The sequence below is a fragment of the Haematobia irritans genome, chromosome 4 (assembly GCF_050003625.1).
Source record: "Haematobia irritans isolate KBUSLIRL chromosome 4, ASM5000362v1, whole genome shotgun sequence".
Classification (NCBI taxonomy): domain Eukaryota; kingdom Metazoa; phylum Arthropoda; class Insecta; order Diptera; family Muscidae; genus Haematobia; species Haematobia irritans.
Window position 1 is genome coordinate 73,272,953 of NC_134400.1, and position 14,916 is coordinate 73,287,868.

The 14,916-nt window shown below is 32.4% G+C and overlaps 1 long non-coding RNA gene across 1 annotated transcript; it reads left to right on the forward strand.

Moving 5' to 3' along the window:
* Window positions 1-8,437: 8,437 nt before the first annotated feature.
* Window positions 8,438-9,749, forward strand: LOC142236411 (uncharacterized). The gene is made up of 3 exons (XR_012722021.1): window positions 8,438-8,745; window positions 8,811-9,174; window positions 9,239-9,749. It is a non-coding gene; the product is annotated as an uncharacterized LOC142236411 (long non-coding RNA).
* Window positions 9,750-14,916: the final 5,167 nt, after the last annotated feature.

Below are 14,916 nucleotides of genomic sequence, written 5' to 3' on the forward strand. Positions count from 1 at the left end.
TATATATATATATATATATATATATATATATATATATATATATATATATATATATATATATATATATATATATATATATATATATATATATATATATATATATATATATATATATATATATATAAGTGCCATATAATAAATGTCAAAAATGCTTAGTTTTCAAGATATCGATCATTGAAAATTTAAATATTTTTACCTTTTTGGGAAAATGACTGGATTTTTCACGAAATGTAACAAAAAAGTGCATATTGGGTATAAACAGTGTATTTTAAAGAGAAAATGTAATGAAACTATTTTGTTAAAAAATCTAAGCTTTCGAGATATTAATTATTGAAAGTTTTAAATATTTTTAACTTTTTTTTAAGAAAATGACTACATTTTTCACAAAATGTAACAAAATAGTCCATATTGAGCATAAAAAGTATATTTTAAAAAGAAGTAACAAGTTAAGTAACAAGTTTGTCAAAAATGCTTAGTTTTCTAGATATCCGTCATTTGCCTAGTAGCCTAGTACTAAGATCACGTTTTCGCACGACAAACTGTTATACTCCATACAAACAACGTTAGCGCGGAATAAATGCGAAATCTTTGTTTTGTGCATTTTCAGACACATATTTATACAACCCTGGAATTTTCACACGAAAAAATAGGCATATTATTTCGCATAAATAAGTTAACATCCCTGAGTTTGAGACCCTATTTACGGAGATATATGAAGATATTCGTTTTTCGCAGAAACTAACTTAGAACTAAGCATTAAACGTTAAAATATTGTTAGCTCTTTTTTTTCGAAAAGGGATGCATTTTCCACAAAATGTAACAAAAAAGTGCATATTGAGCATAAAAAGTGTATTTTAAAGTGAAAATGGTATGTAACAATTTTGTCACAATTGGTTAGTTTTCGAGATATCGATCATTGAAAATTTAAATAGTTTTAGTTTTTTTTAGAAAATTACTGCATTTTTCACAAAATGTAAAAAAGTGCATATTGGGGATAAATGTGTATTTTAAAGAGAAAATGTTAAGTAACAATTTTGCCAAAAATCCTTAGTTTTCGAGATATCGGTCATTGAAAGTTGAAATATTTTTAGCTTTTTTCAGAAAATGGCTGCATTTTGCACTAAATGTAACAAAAAAGTCAATATTGGGTATAAAAAGTGTATTTCAAAGCGAAAATGTTAAGTAACTATTTTATTTAAAAAGCTTAGTTTTTGAGATATCTATTATTGAAAGTTTAAATATTGTTAGCCTTTTTCAGAAAATGGCTGCATTTTTCATGAAATGTAATAAATAGGTGTATATTGGGTATAAAACGTGTATTCTAAAGAGAACATGTTAGGTAACTATTTTATTTCAAAATCATAGTTTTCGAAATATCGGTCATTGAAAGTTTAACTGTTTTTAGCTTTTTAGAAAATGGTTGCATTTATCACAAATTTTAGCAAACAAGTGCATATTGAGCATAAAAAGTGTATTTTAAGAGAGAATGTTAAGTAACAAGTTCGTCAAAAATGCTTAGTTTTCGAGATATCGATCATTGAAAATTTTAATATTTTTTGCCTGTTTTAAGAAAATGGCTCCATATTTAACAAAATGTAACAAAAAAGTTCATATTGGGTTAAAAAGTATATTCCGAAGAGAAAATGTTATGTAACAATTTTGTCAAAAATTCTTAGTTTTCGAGATATCGTACATTGAAAATTTAAATATTTTTACCTTTTTTGCAAAATGGCTGAATTTTTCACCAAAAGTAACAAAAAGGTGCATATTGAGCATAAAGAGTGTATTTTAGAAAGAACATGTTATGTAACAATTTTGTCAAAAATGGTTAGTTTTCGAGATATCCATCATTAAAAGTTAAAATAGTTTTCGCTCTTTTTTTCGAAAATGGCTGCATTTTTCACAAAACGTAACAAAAAAGTGCATATTGAGCATAAAAAGTGTATTTTAAAGCGAAAATGTTAAGTAACTATTTTATTGAAAAAGGGTAGTTTTTGAGATATCGATTATTGAAAGTTTAAATATATTTAGCCTTTTTCAGAAAATGTCTGCATTTTTCACGAAATGTAATAACAAAGTGCATATTGGGTATAAAAAGTGTATTTTAAAGAGAAAAAGTTAAGTAACCATTTCATTTAAAAAGCTTAGTTTGCGAGATGTCGATCATTGAAAGTGTAAATATTTTTAGCTTTTTTTAGAAAATTACTGCATTTATCACAAAATGTAACAAAAAAGTGTAATTCAAAGAGAAAATGTTAAGTAACAATTTTGTGAAAAATAGTTAGTCTTCGAGATGTCGATCATTGAAAATTTAAATATTTGTTGCCATTTTTTAAGAAAATGGCTGCATTTTTCACAAAATGTTCAACAGTTAAATATTGTCCGCCCATAATTCACTACAAAAATGGTGAAACTTTTGCATATTGTCAAACGCAAGAAAAGAATCAGAGCATTTCTTAAATATAATATAATCAAAATTCTGTATAGCAACAATAAGATATCGAATCAGTTGTGATGATTGTATACGCACAAAAGTACCCTTTAACTGTGTACCACACATTTTACAATTCCCATCACTGATAGCATCACACGACGAGTGAGTGTCATTGTTGACACTTTACCAATTTTGTAGTTATTTTTGGTCTTAGCTTCCCAGTAAACACAAGATGAGCGTTTTTCAAAGTTAACAATTTTAAGTTTGATTGTAAACATCATTTTAAACATGAATTCAACTTGAAACGGCTCACCTTCAATTACTTATTCTCTTTGAGAGAATTGAAACGTTACTTTAAAAAAACAAAACATAATTTTTTATCTTTATATTTAAATGAATAATTTTAAAATATTTATGAATTGTAATAAGAAACTTGCCAACTAGTCTCTACTAAAGCCTTTATGGCGCAGAGACGAACATATCTTTGTAAATATTGAATTATTGAAATAAATAAATAAAAAAAAAAAAAAAAAAAAAAAATATTCATATATTCATTATACAATACATGTTGTATTAAAAAATGTAACAAAAAAGTGCATATTGTGGAAAAAGTGTATTTTAAAGAGAAAATGATAAGTAACAATTTTGCGAAATATGCTTAGTCTTAGACAGGAACAAATTCCCTTAATGTCATGCTGCATCTATTGCCTTTAGACATTTTGGCCAAACAGTCAGCTGCAACAACAGCTGTGCGGTTGCGCGAGCTATCGCTGTGGTCGGAAAAAGGTTACGGTCACAGTTCTGTCCTCAAAATAATGCCAGATGTGCCTAACGTAGTGGATTACACTTTGGCGAGTCCACTTTTCGACTATAAGTTTGAGACTCTAATCCCCAACAGTGAGGCGTGGTGCACACAGACCCCGGGGAATAAAGAATATATAGATTTCTACACTGAGGGCTCCAAATTGGATGGACAAGTGGGGTTCGGAGTATATTCTAATGATCTGGAACTTCGAATAGCGAAAAGATTACCTAATCACTGTAGTGTTTTTCAGGCTGAAATATTAGCAATAAGAGAGGTGGCGAATTGGCTGAGAAGTAATGTGGGCATTAATATATACTCAGACAGTCAACCTGCAATAAAATCCTTGGATTCTGTGTTCCTCAACTCGAAAACGGCCATCGACTGCCGCAAATCTCTCAATGAGATGGCTGAGCAGTACAATATTCACCTAATATGGGGCCTGGCCATAGGAACATACCGGAGAACTGCGAAGCGGATGAGTTGGCAAGGCTAGGGACTACCTTACATATTCCAGGGGAACTAGAATTTGTTGGTATGCCCCTAGTTACATGCAAGCTCATGCTGCGTGAGAAGGCTGTTATGATGGCAAATGTTCGATGGGAGCATATAGCTTCAGATTACTGGCGGATCTGGAAAACGTTAACTTAGGCAGTCTGCTAATGTTTTTGGAACAATCTGGTTGGTTCAACAAAGAAAAATAATCAAGAAGGTTCAGCGGTTAAAACTAGAAGTGCCCATATGCAATAGGTACTTTTAGTTAATGTGGTATCACAATGGACTGAATAGTCCAAGTGAGCCTGAATCTTAATCGGGCTGCCACTTTAACCTAACCTAACCTAAGTGGGGGAGAATTCTCCTAGCATTTTTGACAAAAATGTTACTTAACAATTTCTCTTTAGAATATACTCTTTGACACAATATGAACTTTTTTTTGTTACATTTGATGAAAAAACAGCCATTTTCTTAAAAAATGACTATATAATGCCATATAATAAATGTCAAAAATGCTTAGTTTTCAAGATATCGATCATTGAAAATTTAAATATTTTTACCTTTTTTGGAAAATGACTGGATTTTTCACGAAATGTAACAAAAAAGTGCATATGCATATGTGCATGGGTATAAACAGTGTATTTTAAAGAGAAAATGTAATGAAACTATTTTGTTAAAAAATCTAAGCTTTCGAGATATTAATCAATGAAAGTTTTAAATATTTTTAACTTTTTTTTAAGAAAATGACTACATTTTTCACAAAATGTAACAAAATAGTCCATATTGAGCATAAAAAGTATATTTTAAAAAGAAGTAACAAGTTAAGTAACAAGTTTGTCAAAAATGCTTAGTTTTCTAGATATCCGTCATTAGCCTAGTAGCCTAGTACTAAGATCACGTTTTCGCACGACAAACTGTTATACTCCATACAAAAAACGTTAGCGCGGAATAAATGCGAAATCTTTGCTTTGTGCATTTTCAGACACATATTTATACAACCCTGGAATTTTCGCACGAAAAAATAGGCATATTATTTCGCATAAATAAGTTAACATCCCTGAGTTTGAGACCCTATTTACGGAGATATATGAAGATATTCGTTTTTCGCAGAAACTAACTTAGAACTAAGCATTAAACGTTAAAATATTGTTAGCTCTTTTTTTCGAAAAGGGATGCATTTTCCACAAAATGTAACAAAAAAGTGCATATTGAGCATAAAAAGTGTATTTTAAAGTGAAAATGGTATGTAACAATTTTGTCACAATTGGTTAGTTTTCGAGATATCAATCATTGAAAATTTAGTTTTAGTTTTTTTTTAGAAAATTACTGCATTTTTCACAAAATGTAAAAAAGTGCATATTGGGGATAAATGTGTATTTTAAAGAGAAAATGTTAAGTAACAATTTTGCCAAAAATCCTTAGTTTTCGAGATATCGGTCATTGAAAGTTTAAATAAAGGGTGATTTGTTAAGAGCTTGATAACTTTAAAAAAAAAAAAAACGCATAAAATTTGCAAAATCTCATCGGTTCTTTATTTGAAACGTTAGATTGGTCCATGACATTTACTTTTTGAAGATAATTTCATTTAAATGATGACCGCGGCTGCGTCTTAGGTGGTCCATTCGGAAAGTCCAATTTTGGGCAACTTTTTCGAGCATTTCGGCCGGAATAGCCCGAATTTCTTCGGAAATGTTGTCTTCCAAAGCTGGAATAGTTGCTGGCTTATTTCTGTAGACTTTAGACTTGACGTAGCCCCACAAAAAATAGTCTAAAGGCGTCAAATCGCATGATCTTGGTGGCCAACTTACCGGTCCATTTCTTGAGATGAATTGTTCTCCGAAGTTTTCCCTCAAAATGGCCATAGAATCGCGAGCTGTGTGGCATGTAGCGCCATCTTGTTGAAACCACATGTCAACCAAGTTCAGTTCTTCCATTTTTGGCAACAAAAAGTTTGTTAGCATCGAACGATAGCGATCGCCATTCACCGTAACGTTGCGTCCAACAGCATCTTTGAAAAAATACGGTCCAATGATTCCACCAGCGTACAAACCACACCAAACAGTGCATTTTTCGGGATGCATGGGCAGTTCTTGAACGGCTTCTGGTTGCTCTTCACTCCAAATGCGGCAATTTTGCTTATTTACGTAGCCATTCAACCAGAAATGAGCCTCATCGCTGAACAAAATTTGTCGAAAACAAAGCGGATTTTCTGCCAACTTTTCTAGGGCCCATTCACTGAAAATTCGACGTTGTGGCAGATCGTTCGTCTATTCATGATGAAATGTCAAAGCATACTGAGCATCTTTCTCTTTGACACCATGTCTGAAATCCCACGTGATCTGTCAAATACTAATGCATGAAAATCCTAACCTCAAAAGAATCACCCTTTATTTTTAGTTTTTTTCAGAAAATGGCTGCATTTTGCACGAAATGTAACAAAAAAGTCAATATTGGGTATAAAAAGTGTATTTCAAAGTTCATATTGGGTTAAAAAGTATATTCCGAAGAGAAAATGTTATGTAACAATTTTGTCAAAAAATCTTAGTTTTCGAGATATCGTACATTGAAAATTTAAATATTTTTCCCTTTTTTTGCAAAATGGCTGAATTTTTCACCAAAAGTAACAAAAAGGTGCATATTGAGCATAAAAAGTGTATTTTAGAAAGAACATGTTATGTAACAATTTTGTCAAAAATGGTTAGTTTTCGAGATATCCATCATTAAAAGTTAAAATAGTTTTCGCTCTTTTTTTCGAAAATGGCTGCATTTTTCACAAAACGTAACAAAAAAGTACATATTGAACATAAAAAGTGTATTTTAAAGCGAAAATGTTAAGTAACTATTTTTTGAAAAAGCGTAGTTTTTGAGATATCGATTATTGAAAGTTTAAATATATTTAGCCTTTTTCAGAAAATGTCTGCATTTTTCACGAAATGTAATAACAAAGTGCATATTGGGTATAAAAAGTGTATTTTAAAGAGAAAAAGTTAAGTAACCATTTCATTTAAAAAGCTTAGTTTGCGAGATGTCGATCATTGAAAGTGTAAATATTTTTAGCTTTTTTTAGAAAATTACTGCATTTATCACAAAATGTAACAAAAAAGTGTAATTCAAAGAGAAAATGTTAAGTAACAATTTTGTGAAAAATAGTTAGTCTTCGAGATGTCGATCATTGAAAATTTAAATATTTGTTGCCATTTTTTAAGAAAATGGCTGCATTTTTCACAAAATGTTCAACAGTTAAATATTGTCCGCCCATAATTCACTACAAAAATGGTGAAACTTTTGCATATTGTCAAACGCAAGAAAAGAATCAGAGCATTTCTTAAATATAATATAATCAAAATTCTGTATGGCAACAATAAGATATCGAATCAGTTGTGATGATTGTATACGCACAAAAGTACCCTTTAACTGTGTACCACACATTTTACAATTCCCATCACTGATAGCATCACACGACGAGTGAGTGTCATTGTTGACACTTTACCAATTTTGTAGTTATTTTTGGTCTTAGCTTCCCAGTAAACACAAGATGAGCGTTTTTCAAAGTTAACAATTTTAAGTTTGATTGTAAACATCATTTTAAACATGAATTCAACTTGAAACGGCTCACCTTCAATTACTTATTCATATATTCATTATACAATACATGTTGTATTAAAAAATGTAACAAAAAAGTGCATATTGTGGAAAAAGTGTATTTTAAAGAGAAAATGATAAGTAACAATTTTGCGAAATATGCTTAGTCTTAGACAGGAACAAATTCCCTTAATGTCATGCTGCATCTATTGCCTTTAGACATTTTGGCCAAACAGTCAGCTGCAACAACAGCTGTGCGGTTGCGCGAGCTATCGCTGTGGTCGGAAAAAGGTTACGGTCACAGTTCTGTCCTCAAAATAATGCCAGATGTGCCTAACGTAGTGGATTACACTTTGGCGAGTCCACTTTTCGACTAAAAGTTTGAGACTCTAATCCCCAACAGTGAGGCGTGGTGCACACAGACCCCGGGGAATAAAGAATATATAGATTTCTACACTGATGGCTCCAAATTGGATGGACAAGTGGGGTTCGGAGTATATTCTAATGACCTGGAACTTCGAATAGCGAAAAGATTACCTAATCACTGTAGTGTTTTTCAGGCTGAAATATTAGCAATAAGAGAGGTGGCGAATTGGCTGAGAAGTAATGTGGGCATTAATATATACTCAGACAGTCAACCTGCAATAAAATCCTTGGATTCTGTGTTCCTCAACTCGAAAACGGCCATCGACTGCCGCAAATCTCTCAATGAGATGGCTGAGCAGTACAATATTCACCTAATGCACTTTACAGACTATCAGTTATTCCGGACGGAATGTCGGTGTTTGTAAATAATCTTATAGTGTGTCGGATCGATACGACTTGTCGGCGACGACTAAATAATCGGTAAATGTGTTATCGATCCCATAAACATGCAGCAGTATCGATTATGCCTTCGGACTTAACTTATAATATGCACAATATATGGGATATGTTCGACGCGAGCACTGTCGTCCGGAATAACTGATAATCTGTAAAGCGCATAATATGGGGCCTGGCCATAGGAACATACCGGAGAACTGCGAAGCGGATGAGTTGGCAAGGCTAGGGACTACCTTACATATTCCAGGGGAACTAGAATTTGTTGGTATGACCCTACCCAATAAACACAGAATGAGCGTTTTTCAAATGCAACACCTTTTCAGTTTGAGGGTAAATATCATTTTCAACATAAATTCAACTTGACTTGAAACAGCTCATCTTCAATACATCTTCAAATTGTTTGCGAATTACAACCAATTTGGCAAAATGTTGACGAAAACTTTGAAAATGTGTTGAAGATAATTGGAGACAACTTTGACAAAACACAACCCTGAAATGCAACGAAAAAACCACATGGTTTTCAATACTACTTTGGACAACAAAGTTCGTGGAAGAAATACAAAAATGTGGAAAGTTTTTAATAATCAATTGAAATTGCTTATAATAATTGGTAAGTAAAACTAAAACACGAAATGAAAACTTTAAGGAAGTCACTAAAATCAAATCTCTTTGCAGACAACTAAAATATTTGAATGCTGATTCTTGGACACATTAAGAGACTGGCCGATGAAAAATGATAGTGGCTTATCGAGAAGAGAAAGTTTCCATAAATCAAAGTGCAACCAAAAAAACTTGGTATTTATTCTTTTCCATATCAACAACTACTGGATGATAATTCGCATCACATCGATAGTTTAATTTACATCGCATCATCGGTTTAATTTGTTATTTTGTGAATTGAAATTGCTGGAAATTTATTCCAATTATCTAGTCATCAAGTTCCTGAAAATTGCCAGTATTTTAATAACAACAATTTTGTAACACCAACGTTCTTGAGGAAAACACGAGGTACGTGGTCAGTTGGAAGAAATACAAACTGGTAAGTCAAAATAAAAAGTGAAATGAAAACATAATGGAAATCACAAAACTCGATTGTTTTGCAGAAAACTAAAATCATTGGATGGTATATTCTTGGAAGATGTTGGCCGATGAAAAACCGATGAAGAGAACAACAAAGAAAAGTTTTCAGAAAACTTACAAGGTGCAACCAATTAAAACAAAGTGCAACAATTCCTATATCAAGAACTTCTGGATGAAAATGTGCATTACATCAATGTACATCCCGTCATCAGTTTGATATTTTGTGATTTCCTCTTGCTGGAATCTATTCTAACACACAAGCCAGCAAGTTCCTCGATAGTAATTATTTCAAATTGCCAGGATATTAATTAATAGTTATTTGACACCAACATTATGGAGGAAATGGAATTATACATGTAAAAATGTTTAAGATATTTAAAGTTGTATTCATAGTTTTATTTATTAATACGTTTAATAAGATAATTACATTTTGATTGGTATTATATTATTATTTTTATATATTATTAATGTTATTTTTAAGATTATTATATTTGTTAACGAAAAAAATAATAAAATTTACAAAATCTCTAGAAATTTAGTATTGACTCTCAGTTAGAACTAGGATTGACTTTCATACAAATTGTGGTTTGAAAGTATTCGCAACAATGCTAATTTTTTATTTTTATCACATTGAAAACTGTTTGAGAAATTATTGAGTAGCGATGCATTTCAATTTGAGGATTACAATTGAGAAATTATTGCTATTGTGTTGAATTTTACTGTTGAGGGTAATGTCTGTTTTTTGTTGAGAACGCGATTTTCTCAACAATTTCTCAACTTGAATATTACCCTAATCCTTTGAAAAAATGTTTTAAAAATTATTGAATTTTAGTATTTTTCAAACGTTTGTGTTTATTGGGTAGTTACATGCAAGCTCATGCTGCGTGAGAAGGCTGTTATGATGGCAAATGTTCGATGGGAGCATATAGCTTCAGATTACTGGCGGATCTGGAAAACGTTAACTTAGGCAGTCTGCTAATGTTTTTGGAACAATCTGGTTGGTTCAACAAAGAAAAATAATCAAGAAGGTTCAGCGGTTAAAACTAGAAGTGCCCATATGCAATAGGTACTTTTAGTTAATGTGGTATCACAATGGACTGAATAGTCCAAGTGAGCCTGAATCTTAATCGGGCTGCCACTTTAACCTAACCTAACCTAAGTGGGGGAGAATTCTCCTAGCATTTTTGACAAAAATGTTACTTAACAATTTCTCTTTAGAATATACTCTTTGACACAATATGAACTTTTTTTTGTTACATTTGATGAAAAAAACAGCCATTTTCTTAAAAAATGGCTATATAATGCCATATAATAAATGTCAAAAATGCTTAGTTTTCAAGATATCGATCATTGAAAATTTAAATATTTTTACCTTTTTTGGAAAATGACTGGATTTTTCACGAAATGTAACAAAAAAGTGCATATTGGGTATAAACAGTGTATTTTAAAGAGAAAATGTAATGAAACTATTTTGTTAAAAAATCTAAGCTTTCGAGATATTAATCATTGAAAGTTTTAAATATTTTAAACTTTTTTTTAAGAAAATGACTACATTTTTCACAAAATGTAGCAAGATAGTCCATATTGAGCATAAAAAGTATATTTTAAAAAGAAGTAACAAGTTAAGTAACAAGTTTGTCAAAAATGCTTAGTTTTCTAGATATCCGTCATTAGCCTAGTAGCCTAGTACTAAGATCACGTTTTCGCACGACAAACTGTTATACTCCATACAAAAAACGTTAGCGCGGAATAAATGCGAAATCTTTGTTTTGTGCATTTTCAGACACATATTTATACAACCCTGGAATTTTCGCACGAAAAAATAGGCATATTATTTCGCATAAATAAGTTAACATCCCTGAGTTTGAGACCCTATTTACGGAGATATATGAAGATATTCGTTTTTCGCAGAAACTAACTTAGAACTAAGCATTAAACGTTAAAATATTGTTAGCTCTTTTTTTCGAAAAGGGATGCATTTTCCACAAAATGTAACAAAAAAGTGCATATTGAGCATAAAAAGTGTATTTTAAAGTGAAAATGGTATGTAACAATTTTGTCACAATTGGTTAGTTTTCGAGATATCGATCATTGAAAATTTAGTTTTAGTTTTTTTTAGAAAATTACTGCATTTTTCACAAAATGTAAAAAAGTGCATATTGGGGATAAATGTGTATTTTAAAGAGAAAATGTTAAGTAACAATTTTGCCAAAAATCCTTAGTTTTCGAGATATCGGTCATTGAAAGTTTAAATATTTTTAGTTTTTTTTTCAGAAAATGGCTGCATTTTGCACGAAATGTAACAAAAAAGTCAATATTGGGTATAAAAAGTGTATTTCAAAGCGAAAATGTTAAGTAACTATTTTATTTAAAAAGCTTAGTTTTTGAGATATCTATTATTGAAAGTTTAAATATTGTTAGCTTTTTTCAGAAAATGGCTGCATTTTTCACGAAATGTAATAAAAAAGTGTATATTGGGTATTGTTATATATTGAAAGCTATCTGAATATTTTATAATTAACCAATATCTAATAAGCTTTGATTTTCTGTACCATCCATACCATGAATTACAACTATAATTTTAGTACCAAAAATATCAACATGTAAATAGTAGTGTTAAGATCATTTTCAATAAATAGTTTTAGTTTCACTTCAACCACCAATCAGTGTGTTTCGAATGTAACAAGTGGCGACGAGCAAAAATCAAAACAGAAAACGGCAGCGGTAAAAAAAAAGAGCAACAATGTCTATGGACATACGCGGATTTGAGTTGCTTTTACAGCAACAACAAGAGTTTACCAAGAACATACTTTTACAGCAACAACAGTGGATGAAATCTGTTTTGGAATGCAAAACAGAAAATCAACAAGAAGCCAAACCCTCAACACAGCAACAGCCAATGGTACCTTCATTCCATAAATTCAATAAGGAGCAGCAGCAGTGGGACTCATATATAAAGGGTGATTTGTTAAGAGCTTGATAACTTTTTTTTTTTTTTAAAACGCATAAAATTTGCAAAATCTCATCGGTTCTTTATTTGAAACGTTAGATTGGTCCATGACATTTACTTTTTGAAGATAATTTCATTTAAATGTTGACCGCGGCTGCGTCTTAGGTGGTCCATTCGGAAAGTCCAATTTTGGGCAACTTTTTCGAGCATTTCGGCCGGAATAGCCCGAATTTCTTCGGAAATGTTGTCTTCCAAAGCTGGAATAGTTGCTGGCTTATTTCTGTAGACTTTAGACTTGACGTAGCCCCACAAAAAATAGTCTAATAAATAGGCGTCAAATCGCATGATCTTGGTGGCCAACTTACCGGTCCATTTCTTGAGATGAATTGTTCTCCGAAGTTTTCCCTCAAAATGGCCATAGAATCGCGAGCTGTGTGGCATGTAGCGCCATCTTGTTGAAACCACATGTCAACCAAGTTCAGTTCTTCCATTTTTGGCAACAAAAAGTTTGTTAGCATCGAACGATAGCGATCGCCATTCACCGTAACGTTGCGTCCAACAGCATCTTTGAAAAAATACGGTCCAATGATTCCACCAGCGTACAAACCACACCAAACAGTGCATTTTTCGGGATGCATGGGCAGTTCTTGAACGGCTTCTGGTTGCTCTTCACTCCAAATGCGGCAATTTTGCTTATTTACGTAGCCATTCAACCAGAAATGAGCCTCATCGCTGAACAAAATTTGTCGATAAAAAAGCGGATTTTCTGCCACTGATTTTGGTAATAAAATTCAATGATTTGCAAGCGTTGCTCGTTAGTAAGTCTATTCATGATGAAATGTCAAAGCATACTGAGCATCTTTCTCTTTGACACCATGTCTGAAATCCCACGTGATCTGTCAAATACTAATGCATGAAAATCCTAACCTCAAAAGAATCACCCTTTACAACAATTAGAACAACATTTTGTGGCATACGCAGTGACGTCGGCAGATAAACAGAAGTCATTTTTTCTTTCCTGGTGTGGAGCTGAAGTGTTTGACTTGCTCAAGAATTTATTTGGTGTAGTTAGTCTTGAGAATCAAACATACAAAGAATTGATTGAAAGGCTAACAGAGCATTTCGCAGTCACTCACCACATAGTAGCAGCGCGATATTCATTTTTCAGACGAGAGATGAAGAGCGGGCAGACATATAAGGAATGGGTAGCAGACCTTCGTGGGTTGGCGAGAGCATGTAAGTTTGTGTGTAGTGCAGGTAACTACGTTGATGATATGATTCGGGATCATATCATCGTCCACACACCACACGATTCTGTCCGCGCCGCAGCATTGCAAAAGCCGAATGCAAAACTCTCCGATGTATTACTCATAGCAGAATCATTCGAAACAACAACAAGAACAGTGGCAGCGATCAAAGAAAATTCTAATGAAAAATTGATGGACATCAACAACGTAAAGAAACAACCGTATGAAAACAAAAAAATACAAAAATATAAATCTTGTTCGGGATGTTTTAGCTCGCACAAACGAGACGAGTGTAAATTCAAAAACGCAGTATGCAATAAATGTGGACGAAAGGGACACATAGCGGTTGTATGTATGTCAAAGAATTCAAATGAAAACAAAAAAACACAGCGCAATGCGAAATATAGAAACAACATAAGGGCTGTTTTCTTTTTGCACTGATAACCAGTGCTAAAATAAAACGCAAAAAAAATTCAGTTCAAATTTCGATTTTGATTAGCAACACTTGGTCCCCAGCTGTCAAAATGAAATTTTTTGTTTACAAATAAAAAAAAGAGGATAGAGACCGCCAATATATAGCAACACGTGAATTTTGATAATATTAAATATAGATACATAAACAAAAAATTAATAAACCAAAGTTTGTGGTGGTAATTTGCATAATTGTTTTTGCCCTAAATCAACTTGTCGGTAGTGAAATGGATTTGGAAAATGGATGGATTTAAATAGTTCTGTAAACAAGTGGAACAATTCCAAAAGCTATTGAGAGCTTTACAAAATGAAATTCCACCTATATCTGCCTTACCCCCAGAGCCTGAGCCACTACAAACAAAGCCGATTACAAGTGTTGCGGACACGGATAAAATGGAAATTATGTCCAAGAATTGTGCAGAACTAAAGCAGACACTGGCAAACAATTGCAAGTCCAAGAAGAAACAAAAGGAAAAGTCTAAGTCTAACTTGCAATTGTCCTGCATTGCAAGGCTGTCAATGAAATACTAGCGCATGTCGCGGAAGTTCCTTCTCCCAATGACATAATTGTAACAGAAGAGTCTGTTGAACCCAGGGCTGTGGAGTCGAGTCAATTTTGCTCGACTCCGACTCCAGCATTTTTCATCAGCTCGACTCCGACTCCGGGCAATATAACTAAATCTCATTTTAATTTGTAGTTCTATTGTAGGGGTATCATAAATGGATCGATATAAAGTATCGTATTTATTTATGTGTAGAAAAATGGTCTTAATTTCACACTTGTTGCCAATTGAACTCTATATTTCAAATTTAGGGCAATGTCTGTCCTATACAAATATATTAACAATTTTTGATGGCAATTTCGGAACAACGCATTTATGATTCATCAGTCGATAGATATGTATTAGAGGTATAGGAAAATTTGAGTCATTTTTACAAGTTTTCGGCTTAGGTAGTGAGTATCAGTGAGCATCAGTAAGAAAAAAATTGAGAAAATTTGTTATAGAAATAAAATGTGTAAAAAGTGAAAAAT